Here is a 14639-nt window from a genome sequence, read left to right as displayed (position 1 = left end):
TAACAATAGCAATTGACCTTAAATTTGCAACTTCAGTCTCATACTGAAGAGATCTTAAAACAAGGTCTCTAATGGATATATGCTTTGGCACGGCCCTCAAGCCCACAAATGTGACTGCATAAACTTATAAACAGTCTGGTGATCTTCAGAGAGAATAACAGTTAATCCGAGCTAAATTTATTACCAGCACAGCCTGTTCTTTTAATTAAAGGGTTTTAACTCTCAGTTTTGCTAGCAAAAGTATGGTAATCTTTTTTCCCACACTATTTAAGGTCATTCTGCCACAAATAGAATAAAAATAAATAAGGATGGATCCAGAAATATAGGAAAATGAGAAGACTTCTTCACAGAAATGTTCCAGAGCAACCGGAATCTTATTAAGGTAAGTGTATGTTGAAAAGTATGTGAAATTTCCCCCATCACTCTGTTTCCTACATGTTATACCACAGCTTCTTTACCCACAAATAGCTCTCATCTAGGTTAGGTTAAAGAGTTAGCACAGCTTTCAATGGGCATTCTTAAGTTTGAGTCTTCTTATGAAACCTACTCTACAAATAGAAATTCATTAAAAATACAACCTTCTAAAGTTACTACTTAAAGTCATTTAGAAGGAAAGGCTGTGGGTTATTGATTCCCTTTCACCTCTTCTTTTTGTTGTTTTTGTAAAGTATACATTAACCCCTATTTATTCTGGACCAGACATAGTCATCTTAGGTTCTGTTCCGACCAGATAATTTCACCCCAAGTGACTATTAGACTCCAGAAATAAAGCTGTTTAAGGACAAGAGGTGTTGGGTTGATTAAAAGAGTCGAGATGAGGTTTTGAAAGTTTGTCAAACTGGAACAAGCTTTTATCTCTCTAATCAGTTCAAATTGGTATCTTAGGCATGAAACAGAGGTTTCTCTTTACTCTTTTCTCAGTTACTGCTTTACTGCACTCTCATAGTACAAACACAGGCAGTTTTTCTCTAGCTTCAAGAAGAGCTTAGCCACTATCTATTCTACAACTCATCCCATCTCTTTTCCTGTAACTTCTAAGGGTTATGCCTTTTCTAGTTCCTGAAAATAAGCAATTTCTGAACCATTATAGCTTGAAGTTATATTTTGAATTTTTAAAAGAACAAAAGACATACAAATGAATCTAAGATATTATAAAGCAAAGCATGTGTGAACTGAGAGTAGTAATGTCTTATTTTTTTTTTCTATTTTTTAATAAGACCAAAAAACATTTTTTGGGGGGGTCTTCAAGGTAACTCTGGGGGTAAATTAAGAAGAAAAGATGTCCTGAAATTTTAGATGAGAAATTTGAGGTTCATAGAAGGAATTTTTCAAAGTCTCACAGATATTAAATGATGCAGTTGGAACATTGTCATGGTTCTTCCGATGCTGAAACTGCTGTCAGTCCCACAGCCTGTGCTGCCATGCAGCCTCCATGAGATACTGGAGTGTTTGTTCCCAATCATTTTGCAAAACCAACTGCATTTTAACTACTCTTTCATGATTTATAAAAGCCAATAATTGTTCTTTTTTAGTCCTTCACAAATAGCATGTGTTAATTGTGAACAACACCTTCAAATACCTAATAAGACACTTAACAATGGAATAGTTTGAATTTATAAAATTGTGCACCACAGAATTAAAATTTATCACCACACTCTTTATGCCAGATCACATTGGATTACTGGTGCCTCTTTTTATGTTTCTTTTAAATATTTTCCAGGCAGAAAAAAAGCCCACACTGGTTATGAATTGTTTATGTGGTCACTTCCAGAGTGACAAACCATTTGAAGGATAGACCTTAATACAAATTTGTAATGGTCAATCTCTTTTCTGCTATGTGTATGTGGGAGTATGTGTGCATTTGTGTGTATAATTATTATTTTTTATGTTAAGTGATGCTAATGATAATGTTTCATTAGATTAATTTTAAAATTTAAATTTAATTAATGAAGATAGAGGTCAATTTTAAAGAGTATTAACTTTCAAAATGATTTTCATAAATATAAAAATAATTTATTTGATGAATAATTACCTAAAATTAATTATCATTAACTATAGAAAGTTTATTTATTTCTTTGTCACTTTATCACTATGTTAGAAAGAATATGTAAATTATGGAACAAAAACACAAAGGCAAAGGGAAGTTTTCCATTTGACCCAATATCTGGAATGCTTCTTCAGCACCTGTTGACAAAAGGCATGCACTATTTATGTTACTGTATGGGTAGAATCATACAATTTCAAATTAAGAAGAACCATGTAAGTTTTCATACAACCCCCTCACCCAGAGCAACATTCCTTCATACTCTTTCCCTTTATAAATATATGTATCTTTCCTTGATTGTCTTGGTAAGGGTAGTTCTGTGTTGTATAATACAGAGAACAAACACTTCAATTGTTTAAAACTCATTTGAGTCAAAATCAGAGTCTTGTAACTTCCCTGCAATGGTTTAAATTGGGTTGTTTGGAAGAAAAGTTATAAAATCTATTTTCTTTCTATTTGTTAGGATTTTTTTTTTAACATTAATGACCTTTAGTTTAATCTTAAGGCTAAATATATCTAGTTTCTTTGATAGCAATTAGAGCAGTATAATTTCTAGACAATTTGCAATGTTGAACAACTTCCTCTGAGTCCTACTCCTCATTTTGCCAGTGTGTCCCTAAAATGCAAAACCATAAGTAAGGCAGGAGCTTCAGAGGTGATATGATTTATATGAAATGCATCAGAAGAATGACTTCTCATTATGTCAACAAAATCCATTCATTAATGAAGTCTAAATTCAATTACATTACATTATAGCTTCTTTTTGTTTGACAGTGAGCAAAATCCCCCATGTCTTTCTACATGGCAGCTTTTAAACCAGGTTTTCACTACTCAAAACTTTAAAAATTAATCATTTTGGAGCTAAATAAAAACTATAAAATTTATCACAATTTTATTTTATCCTTTTGATGAAAGTAGTTTTATTTTATCCTATTGATGAAAAATCAGGAGAATGATTTTGAATCTAGAATCATCTATGGCATTGTTTATTTTCCTTATTTTGGTATAACCACAATTTTGATATAAAAAAAACTTTGTTATTGTCACTTAATTTTTTTTTTTTTTTACTGTTCCCACAGAATGAGGAAATTCTCTGGCCAGGGAGCAAAGACCACACCACAGTAGCCACCCAAGCCACTACAGTGACAACCCCAGATCCTTAACCTGCAGAGTCCTTTCATTTAAGTTTTTGATGGATCTTTGTTTTTCAAGGCTAAGGGCAGAATTATAGTAAAACTGACACTTTAGGTTGATAAAGTCCTATTATCTGACATTTTAAATGAGAGGGCAGCTGGAGTAATTATTTCACTAATTATGAATCTACATATTGACACTATCATATAATTCACATATTCCCATTTAACAAGAACGTTATATGAGATGTTGAGGGAATTTATATGAAAGCAATATAACCTAGATCTAAGAAATTCACTTGTTCTAATGAAGTACTTCGGAAAATGTTTTCAATGACAGTTTTTCCATGATAATCCAAATGAATTCATTAATTACCTATTTAATAATATAATACAGAATTCTAATATGTTAAAGCAACAAAAATAGCCTTTCTAATTCTCAGTATCCACTTTTTGTTTGTTTATACATTGTTTTGACAGTGGATAGAGTGGTGTGAAGTAAAAATGACACAATTCTGTTTCTTATTTGACATTTTCTGTTCTTCATTTATTAATAATTTTTAGGAAAAAAACAACTTTCTCTTCAAGAATGAAACATTTTGGTGTTCCCATCTTGGCTCAGTGGAATTGAATCTGACTAGTATCTGTGAGGAGTCAGGTTCAAACCTTGGTCTCGCTCAGTGGGTTAAGGATCCAGTGTTGCCATGAACTGTGGTGTAGTTTGGAGATATGGCTCAGATCTGGCATTGTTGGGGCTACAGGCCAGAGGCTACAGTTCCGATTCTACCCCTAGGCTGGGAACATCCATATGCCCTGGGTGAGGCCCCAAAAAAAAGAAAAAAAGAAACATTTAAACATTTTTTGTCAATGATTATTTGAGTTATTTTTATATTTACTTTTTAATTTGGAAAGTTAACAAGTTGATTAGATGCTAAATAGCTTTATATATCCTGACCTCAAATTTTTCCTACAGTGTAAAATGTGGATAAAAACTTCTTTGTGGGAGAGATTCATATGTTTATGCCTTCTCTCTAACATGTTTTGAAGTTACCCTGTTTTCTTTAAGTATTAGAAAAGGTTTTCTTCTTCTTCCCTTCTAGTACAGGCTTATTTGGCTTTAACCAACTAACCAACCATAAAAACAGTACCACCTCAGCATTTTTATGAGTTCATGAACTATCTCTCATTTTATTGTCTTGCTCAGAATGTTCAAAAATAAGCCTCTCAATCTTCCTTTGATGTAATTTATATATATATATATTTATTTATTTATTTCATATCAGATTATTTGAGTATGAAACAGGGAGAGAGATATCCTCTGCAACTTTAGCATTAATTTTTCTATCCATAAAGACAAGGGTAGAAATAAAGCAGCAAATTAGGTGAATATGATACTAATATAAAACTACTTTAAAAATGTAAATGATGAGTGTGGACAACACTAGAATAGTGTTCAAGAGAAAGCTCAATGAGAGGTCTTATTCAAATATCTGTTGGCAGGTGAGCATTTCCTGCCCTATTATCTGCAGGGCAGGTGATGAAGTGGAAGTTTACAGAAAGGGGAGCAGGGCCATGGAGGAAAGCAACAAAAGAGGAAAATCAGAAATATGGCAATGGGTCTTTGTGTCTCCACTTTCTAACCATTATTAGATCCAGGTTTACATTGTGTGGTCATCCGATAAGCCTTTAGAGTTCACATTCTAAACTAAATTGTTATGGTATAGATGCAGAGCTCTCGTCACTCGGTAATTGGAACAACATCCAAAGAGAATATAAACGACTCATCCAGTAGGTTTATTGATTTGCATCTAGAAAAAGAGGCAAGCAATAAGATGTCAGTTTCCTCTGCTCTGTGCTATTTCTCCCTTGGTCCCTGCCTACACACAAGGATTTGGAGGTGTAGGCCAAGAAGTGCTGTGATGGTACCAAGATAGAGCCCCTGTGGTCTTGTTATGCAGGGATGGAAGGAGCTGGTCTCGCCACCCAGGAGCTATCAGCCCAGGCTGGAGCAGTTCTGGGTGGAAGGAAATTTCCCCTCAAATTGACACTGCATCTATATAATGCTTCAAATATCTTTGGACTAGATTCCTTTAGGGGTTAAACTTTTTGGCTTTGTGTAAAACTTGGCTACTTATACTGGCATTGCAAATGGATTTATCTGTGTTATTTTGATTTGAACTCATTCTTTCTCTTTCAGTGTGTTCCCCATTTTGCCAAGAAAATTCACTTTCAATTACACATATATCATAACATTTAAACATTAGTTTCACTTGCTTCTGCTTAATAACTCACCTTATAGTCAAACATTCATCAACATAAAATCAGCATAACAACTTTTATGAATCCCTTTATCATCAGCACATTCTAAATGCTTATACAATTCACTCTCTGGATTCATATAGGAACTTGCTTAATAGCCCTTAAAGTTACTATAAACCTTGGTTGCTTTCAATCATAAGAATATTATTCAAATTTTCAGAGTGAGCACAGTTTTTGTAATTGTTAAAGTTTAAAATCACTGGGATATAGATGCAGTTATCCTTATAATTAAAAAAAATTATATACATTTTTTCAAATGGTTGTAGAATCTCTAGGATTTTCTGAAATTCTATCTGAATCTCTATCTACTAATAATTCTTCACACTCATCTTGATATAAGCTTTGACTTAAAAACAATATACAACCTGAAAGTTGAGAGTCAAGTTTTATTTGGTATGAAATTAGGGCTTATGCCCAGGAGATAGCATCTCACATAGCCCTGAGAAATGGCTTCAAGGAGATGTGGGGGAGAGGGCTAGGATATTTAGGAGTTTTGCAACAAAGTGAATGTAGTAGGAACAAAAGATTTACAGATAACCAGATTTACAGAAAACCAGTTTCTATGGGAATATATAAAGGTCTGGACTTACTTCAATCACTCCTTTGATATGCATGTCAGCTTTGAGCCAGTCTTCTTTGTTTCTGTCCTGAGTTCCCTCAGGGCTCACCAGCTCACCCTTGGGAGTGACTGCCTTCACAGATGACCAGGACATCTTTATTTTGTCACTTAACTACAACCCAGGAGACAGTATTTCAGATAGCTCTACCAACCCAAAGAGGAAAGGGGAAATATCAGGATATGAGTAATAAGGGTGAAGGGAGAGATTCCTGCAGCCATGCACACATTTTTCAGAAGTTTGCTTCTAGTCCTGTGCGGGTTAATACTATAGACATCAATCATCATGAAGGAGTTCAATGTTTTTCTAGATATGAGGAGATGCAAGAATTGAGGTCATAAAATCTTCTAAAATTATGTAATGATCTGAAGACCTGTTCTTCCAGTTTTCCCAGACTACAGAATGTCTCACTCCTTATCTCCACCCTGAGCTTGCTCAAGGGGTGCTGCAAGTCAGCAGATGCAGGGGCTCATGATTTAATTCATATAGAGGCAGAAGGCAAGTGCCAAACTCAAGTTCACATAGGTTTTAATCAGGAGATAAATAGATTAGATAGATGATAGATAGATGATAGATAGATAGATAGATAGAGACATATACAAAGACAATGACATTGGCACAGATATAGATATAGATAAAGTAAAAATATAGATAGAGATAATGAGAATTTTCAGTGGGGGAAACTTCTGAATGTCCCACTTCCAGAGTAGGCAGCACAATGGAGCAGGTGATTCTTTTTTGACTTGAGATTAACTCAGCAATAGCTGTGGAACCTCACCTCAGTTGCTTCATGGTGGAAAGATCATCTACAGGCCTTACTACTTGCAGAACTGGTTTTCAGGCTGCCAATAAGCATTAAAACAGTGCTAGGTATGGACAAAGGGATGTTTTTGGAAGGATAAAATGGGTATGAAAAGGGAACATTGAAAGATTGCCAATGGCATACTTTTCTTCCATCACTATACTTGGGTCATTCTTGAATGATGCTAGCTGCTTTTCTTAAATTTCAGCAATGATGCGTATGGAAATGGTAAGCTATTTCAAAATAATTTCTTTCATTGAACATGACAATAAATATGACAACAATAGATAGAAAATGAATTTTAGATGTTATAGCTTTTCTGCCTGCCACTAGCATTTCTCTTTATCTAGGCATTCAAAGAGTAAGAAATAATTTGACAAAGTCTGATCCTTGTAATCAAGTTGTAATATTTCATATTAAGCTCTGTCTATATCTTCCAGATGACATGTAGAAATTCTATGGAAAGAAATAGAACAACATATAAGAAGTTCATGTTTTCCTTCATTCTTTTAACATATATTTGTGAAATAACAGCTATATGTCTCCTATATACATTCTTGGATTAACCCTTAAAGGAAGTTAGGAAGAGTTGATGCCAAGGCCCTCATCTTTGAGGTCCTCATAGTTTAGTAAAACAGCATTTAAACTAGGTATTATCATAATCAGTGAAATATCTTTTCTGTGTTGATACTGTGAACTAAAATTTGGCACTTGCCATCAGCCTCTACATGGAATAAAACATGAATCACTGCAGCTGCTGACCTGCAGTACCCCAGTGTTAACCTTCAAGAGATCAGCAGCAAACTTCTATAAAATGTGTGCATGGCTGCAGGCACCTCCCCACTCACTTTATGACTTATATCTTGATATTTCCTCTTTCCTCTTTGGGTTGGCATTTCAGAGCTACCTGAAATCCAGCCTTCTGGGCTGCAGCTAAGTGACAAAACAAAAGATCCCATCACCATTTGTGAGAACAGCCCCTCCCAAGGTGGTCCAGTGAGCCCTGAGGGAACTCAGGACAGAAACATAGAAGACTGGCCCACAGCTGAGGTGCATATCAAAGGGGTGATTCCAGTAAGCTCAGACCTCTACATCTTCCCATAGAAACTGGTTTCTGTAAATGTTTTTCCGTAAATCTGGTTGTCTGAAAAACTTTTTTTTTTTTTTCCTACTACCTTCCCTTTGTTGAAAAAGCTCATATATCCTAGCTTACCCCCTAGTCTCCTCAGAGTGATTTCTCAGGGCTACCTGAGATGCTGTCTTCTGGATTTAAGTCCTAATTTCACCCCAAATAAAACTTAACTCTCAACTTTCAGGTCATGTAAATTTTAAAGTCGATAATATAAACTAGTGTGATGACTTTGGGTTAGTCACAACTCAAGGGAGCTTTCAAGTTTTCTGTCTCTGCATTTCTTCCCATATGTAACTTTGATGCTTATATGCTTTTACATCCAAATTATAGAGTATTATGTGCAAATGTTGTGTTAATCTCTGAAGATACAAAGAAGATACTTATGATACTTGCCTTTAGTTAAAAGAGAGGGTATATATTTCTCTTCCTTTTTTATTTATTTACTAGTTCTCTTTTCACTGTTTTTGTTTTTTTAGATGAAATGTTTTAGCTAAACTGAAATGATAAATAATCAGTTTATTTATTTATTTTACTACAAAATGGATGGATAGTTTCCATTGTCTAAAGATTAACTTTTAACAGAAAATTTTGTGATTACAACAGGGTTTCAGGGTTACCACTCTCTGAGAGTCATGGTAAATGAAACTGCCCCTATAAAGAAGGTGAGTCATTTTGCCCAAGGAGTTTCATCTTCCTAAAGATGTTCCAGAAGTATATACCCTAAAAGCCCAAGGAGTTTTGAAGTAGACCTAGTGCAACATAGCAGGGCCCTGTGGGGCTCCTGGGCACACAAGCCTTTCTCTGTCCCATGTTTCTTGTTTTTAGGGAATAAGCTTCAGCCTACTTGACCTTCCCTGTGTTCCAAAGGGGAGGTTCAAATGATTGCTAATCAGGGGAGGGAAGGGATGCAGATACCAGGGAGGAGCAGTCAAGAGACATATTTTAATAGTGCACCCTTGGGGGCAGGGTCCTGGTTCCTCTTCAAGGAATATACATAACAATATCTTTGAGCCTTTCCACAGAACTAAAACTCCCAACAAATGTAAGATGTTAACTACTTAATGAAGCATTCTTCATTCCAGAAAGAAAAAGGACCACCAGAACCAGTCCTAGGGCCAATAAATACCAGCTTTGAGAAAAAATGCTAACTTGCCTCTACCCTGATCCTTATCTGAAGCCCCATTTTCCACTCCCAATACTATAAAACCACCCCCTAATCTCTCCCAAGGGGGGCATAGTCTTTAAGGCATTAGCCTGCTGTGGCCCTCTATGCCTGGCAAAGCAATAAAGTCTATTGTTTTCTCCTTCACCCAAAACTCGTTATCTTCATGTTTCTATTTGGCACCAGTGGACAGAGGCCAAGTTTTGGCATCACTAGTCACTGAGTAGGTGACCTTCCCCAAAGCTTAGAAGAAGGAAAAGATAATAATACTCTTAAGTAAGTTGGCTTGAAAAATCAAGAAGTTAATCCTAGACCTGGGCTTAAGACAAAGGTGTGGGGCACTGGGAAGAGAGCTAGTTGTAGTCAGGGAGGCGGCTTGGACTGGAAGTCATTTCCCAGCCAGTCTCTTTAGCAAACCAGATCCCCAGGATATGTAGTAAATTGGCATAATGAAGATTTACCCATTGCTTTGTAATTGCCTTGTAACAGAACAGAATGTGGGTCTACACAGGCATGTGATACACATGGGATCCAACCCCATCATGCTCATCTGAAGGAAAGATACCTTTCTCTAAGGAATCGCCTTGCTTACACAAGATTGTAAACCAGTCAGAGAGATGTTGCTGCAAGGCCCAGTTCTGAAAGGTTCTGAAAGTCACTCTTTAACTGTCACATCATATGACAGTAAGAAGCAATGTTAGAGGTCTTCTTAGACCTCCAGGCTTGGGGTATGAGGATGAAGAATGGGCGAGACTCAAAAAGAGAATATTTACTGAACTTAAGTTTGGCTGCTTGCTGCTTGAAAGACAATACTACAGAGACAAGTGCTAGCTGGAAAGGAAAGTGTGCTTTATTCAGGAGACTGGCAACCTGGGGAGAAAGTGACTCATGTCCAAAACCAACTCTCAAGATTCTGCTTGACTGTGAAAGTTTTTAGAGAGAATCATTTGGGGGAGGGGGAATCATCCTTATCTTCCACTGTGTGAAGACTTTCCTCTGCTTGATTGCTGGTGAGGTAACAGGGCGGTGTTCCAAAAATCTTGTGCTCAGCTTGAAGTTACCATCCTCCACCTGGCTGGGACCCTTAGTTCCTGCAGAAGAATTCAAACATACCATTACATATATTCCTTGAGAAGGAACCAGGACCCTGTCCCTCTGCTGCACTCTTGTTTCTTAACTGCCCCTCCTTTGTTTCTGCATACTCTCTCTTTCCTCATAATTGACTGTTTGAATCTGTCCTTTGGAACTCAGGAAAGTTCAGAGAAGCTCAATGAAGCCTGTTTCCCACAAACAAAAAATGTCGGGCACAGAAAAACCTTGGACTCAAGAGGGCTCCATCAGGTCCTGTTCCACTTCAAATACATTACTGTTAGGAAAACTTGAGGGAAATAAAATATTAATTGGAAATATTAAAGTGCTCAAACTGTATTTGTGTTCCATGTTGTAAAGCAGATCCAAGCTGCTATAAGGTTGGATAACTAGATATATAAAAATAGAGTAAATGAGCTGCTTTGAATTGTTGTTCAAGAACTGAATATAATATGGATGTTGAGGTCTGAAATTTCCCAGGGAAAGATCAGTTCTGTGGGGGCAGAAGGAAGAAGGCATCCTGATGGGACTGGAGTTTGGAAATCAGTTGGTCTCTGAAAGTTTTAAGAGTTTAGAAAAGCATAGACAATGTGGGAAAATTTATCAGTCAGGAGAATGACATAAAGAAAGGTACAGATAAAAGAATATATATAACATATGTTTAGTAATAATGAGAATATATTGTAGTTCCTGTCATGGCTCAGCAGAAATGAATCTGACTAGCATCCATGAGGAGGCAGTTTCAATCCCTGGCCTCACTCTGTAGGTTAAGGATTTGGCATTGCTGTGAGCTGTGGTGTAGGCCACAGACATACTTGGATCCTGTGTTGCCATGGCTGTGGTGTATACTAGCATCTACAACTCTGATTGAACCCCCAGCATCCGCATGCTATGGGTATGGCCCTAAAAAGGTTTTTAAAAAATAATATATTAAAATATAAAGCTAAGTAGTTTATGTGTACTTGCTAAAGGGAGAGAACACAAAGGAATTTATGACCAAAAAACCCCATCTACCAGTATACTGGGTATTTTATTCTAAAATACATATAGTACATAGCACTGATTACACATGATATATGATTTTACTATTAACATGCTATATAACATATACATAATTTTATATGTATAACTATGTATATATAAACTATATATATATAGTTTCATTTAAATAAAAGAAAATATGCCTAATTGATATTTATTCATATCACTGGAACAAGCCCCAATTCCACTATTTAGGTGAAATAATAATTATTGTTAATTTCAGTGGTTCACTATCCAATAGACCCTATTGGAGCTGTAACTTTTCATAGTTTCAAAGGGCATCACTCATACTTCTGTTCTATATGTGCAATATCCCTGCACCTCATGTGTATCAGTGGGTGGTGACCCTGACTACATCTCTTTCATTACATGTATTCATGTTAGTATGTGGGATGCTAAAGAACGAGCTCTGGCATTTCTTGGGCAGAGTGTTTTTCTGGACTTTTTATAAGATGTCATTCCTTATAATCCACAAATGGGTCACAAATGTTGTACACATACTATTATTTTATGGTATGGATAACATTCCAAATAGTATAAAATAGAACTTGTCCTCAAAAAGCTTACCTAGAGGAAACAAGGACAAACAGACATGTTGTTTAAATTACACTTTGAAAGACTGAAAAGAAAAATGGCTTATGAAGGAATGAACCGTATGAAGGAATGAACCTTAATAACATTGACTGTTAGGAGGTTATGTCTTCAAGGAGAGAGACACTGTAGCACTATTTGTTCATCTATCTAATCATGTATTTCTTGGGTATTATACTATTTTGCCTGGCTTGTCTTATCAAGATGAGCAAGATATTACTTAAAGAATTATTTCCTGCTGTTACTTGTAATACAGAAGTTCAATTTTCACTAAAATTTTTGCATGAGGACATTGCATAAATGCTAGAAGTCTCATTGTAGAAGTGATGCTGTAAAGTCTCTATTTTTCTATTTTATTATTTTATTATTGTTGTTACTTCAAACATAATGTCCATATGGAGAGCAGAAAGAGCTGGCACAGACTTTGTAAATTGAATAATACATACAACTATTTGTGCTTACGAAGATGTAAATATATTGGACATTTGATGTTGTTTCTTCTCTGTCTCTCACACTAAGCTCTTTAAGAGATTGTGCTGTGTTCATCTTTTAAATCTCCCTCACTTTTTGCAGCAGTTACTAATAAATAATGAATAATACATAAATGAGCCAACTGCTTTGTGTAATTAGCTGGACTTTTATTCCACATCTCTCTTATTTTCCAAGTCTTTGGATCAGCCAATCTATGGATTTCTGAAACAATGTCTATGTAACTAAATACATTATGCAGCTATGTGTTATTTTGCCATGTTCTCAAATTTTTCATGTGCAGTCAATTGCCTCCTAGTTAAAAAGAAAATTTGTGGAGAGTTTTAAGTAATGAACTTTCCTATATCCCCTACCCCACTGAGACTTGTATAATGCTAAACTAAGGACAATAGATTCATTTATTGATTCTTTCTGTCTCTGTATTTGTCCCTATCTCTGTCTTCCTCTGTCTCTGTCTCTCTATTCTGTTTCCCTCTCTATATTTATATACACATATATACATACACAATATATGTACATATATACTTCTATATATTTTACACAATTTGAACACAAATAATGGATTTTAACTCAATCATATGATGGTGCTTTACCTTACAATCATCAGTGCTCTTTTTGAATTAAAATAGAAGAAAAAGCAAATGAGCAATACTTTTATTTCAGTGTGACCTCCATGGGGAAAAAAAACTCCTCAGGCTACTTGGAATTCTGGGTTTTCATAAACTTGCCTGCAAGACTTGGTGTTCTTTTATCCGAAGGCTCTGGAATATAACAGAGAAAATCAGCAATGTAGTGTGCAGGACTTCTGGCATAAATGTGATTTAGAGCTTTGTGATATGAGTAACACTGTGTCTTTTTACATTTATCCCCATCATCATGTGCTAAAATCACCTTATCTGTTGACACACTCATCCCATCACTTGTGCAGTACACATCTTTTAAAATATCCCCTGGCCTGAAACAGAGGAATATTGTCATGATCAAATCTATTTCTCTGGCATCCCTCAATGTAAACTTTTGCTAACTTTAAAGAGAATTTTACTAAATGAGCACTAGAGTAATTATTCATTTCTTGGCTACAGGCATTAGTTCACCAAGATAGTACTTTTCTGAACTGACAGACAGTATTTTTATAGTTACTTATGGGAAAATTAAATCACTTACTATAATTTGATTTTTATGTTGCTGTGGTTCAATGGAGTTTGGTGTCAGCCACCTTGCTTTCAGAATTCAGCTCATCTGAAACAGTTCATGAAAGTTAGTTTTCTCACTAAGGAAAGAAAGAAATATAAATACGGGGTCTGACTGAGGGGCAATCAGAAGTCTAAAATATATAGCCACAACATGAATACTGAAATCTGTTTTTATAAAGTTGAGCTTACTAAACACATATCTAAGTTGACTAAGAGATGCCATATTTTTCAAAGATATCATCTTTTTTTATTGAAGTATAGTTGATTTACAATGTGTTGTTATTTTCAGGTGTATAGCAAAGTGATCCAGTTATATATATTTTCAGATTATTTTCCATTATAACTATATTGAATATAGTTCTCTATGCTATACAGTAGGTTCTTGTTGTTTAGTTTGTACTTGCTAATCCCAAACTCTGAATGTGTATCTGTTTGTCCCTCCCCCTCCTTTTCTTCTTTGGTAACCATAAATTTGTTTTCAATGTCTGTGAGTCTGTTTCTGTTTTGTAAAAACAAAATACAATTGTTTAATTGTTTAAGATTCCACACATAAGTGATACCATATATATATATATATATTTAGATTCTATATATAAGTGATATCATATGTTTGTCTTTTTAGGTCCATCAAATGACATTATATTTATTTCCAAAGCTATTGTTTTAAAACTTCCTTATCTGACTAGGCAAAATTCATCCCTGCTATAAAATTAGCCATTCCTAGCAATAGAAGCTTATAAAAGTTAAGTGATGATATAGTTAATGATTCTGAAAAGAAAAGGTTTACAGGAAAATGTTCTGCAGAGTCAGCAGGAACCTGAGTCCTGGTGTCTAGGAACAGGGCTCACTGGGAAAGACTGTATGGCTTTGCTTACTCCTCCAGTTTTTAGCATGAAAGCCATAAATTCTTTACTGTGTAATTTCTATGACACAACATCACTAGTCAGTACCCTTCAAGTGGTATCTTCTTATCTGTATTTATATACTGACTCTTAATCTAGATTGAAAAGATCTTGGACTTTGGAAT

The sequence above is a fragment of the Sus scrofa genome, chromosome 6, assembly GCF_000003025.6.
Source record: "Sus scrofa isolate TJ Tabasco breed Duroc chromosome 6, Sscrofa11.1, whole genome shotgun sequence".
In the NCBI taxonomy this organism is placed as follows: Eukaryota; Metazoa; Chordata; class Mammalia; order Artiodactyla; family Suidae; genus Sus; species Sus scrofa.
The sequence above is the reverse complement of the archived record's forward strand: the minus strand, read 5'-3'. Positions refer to the sequence as shown.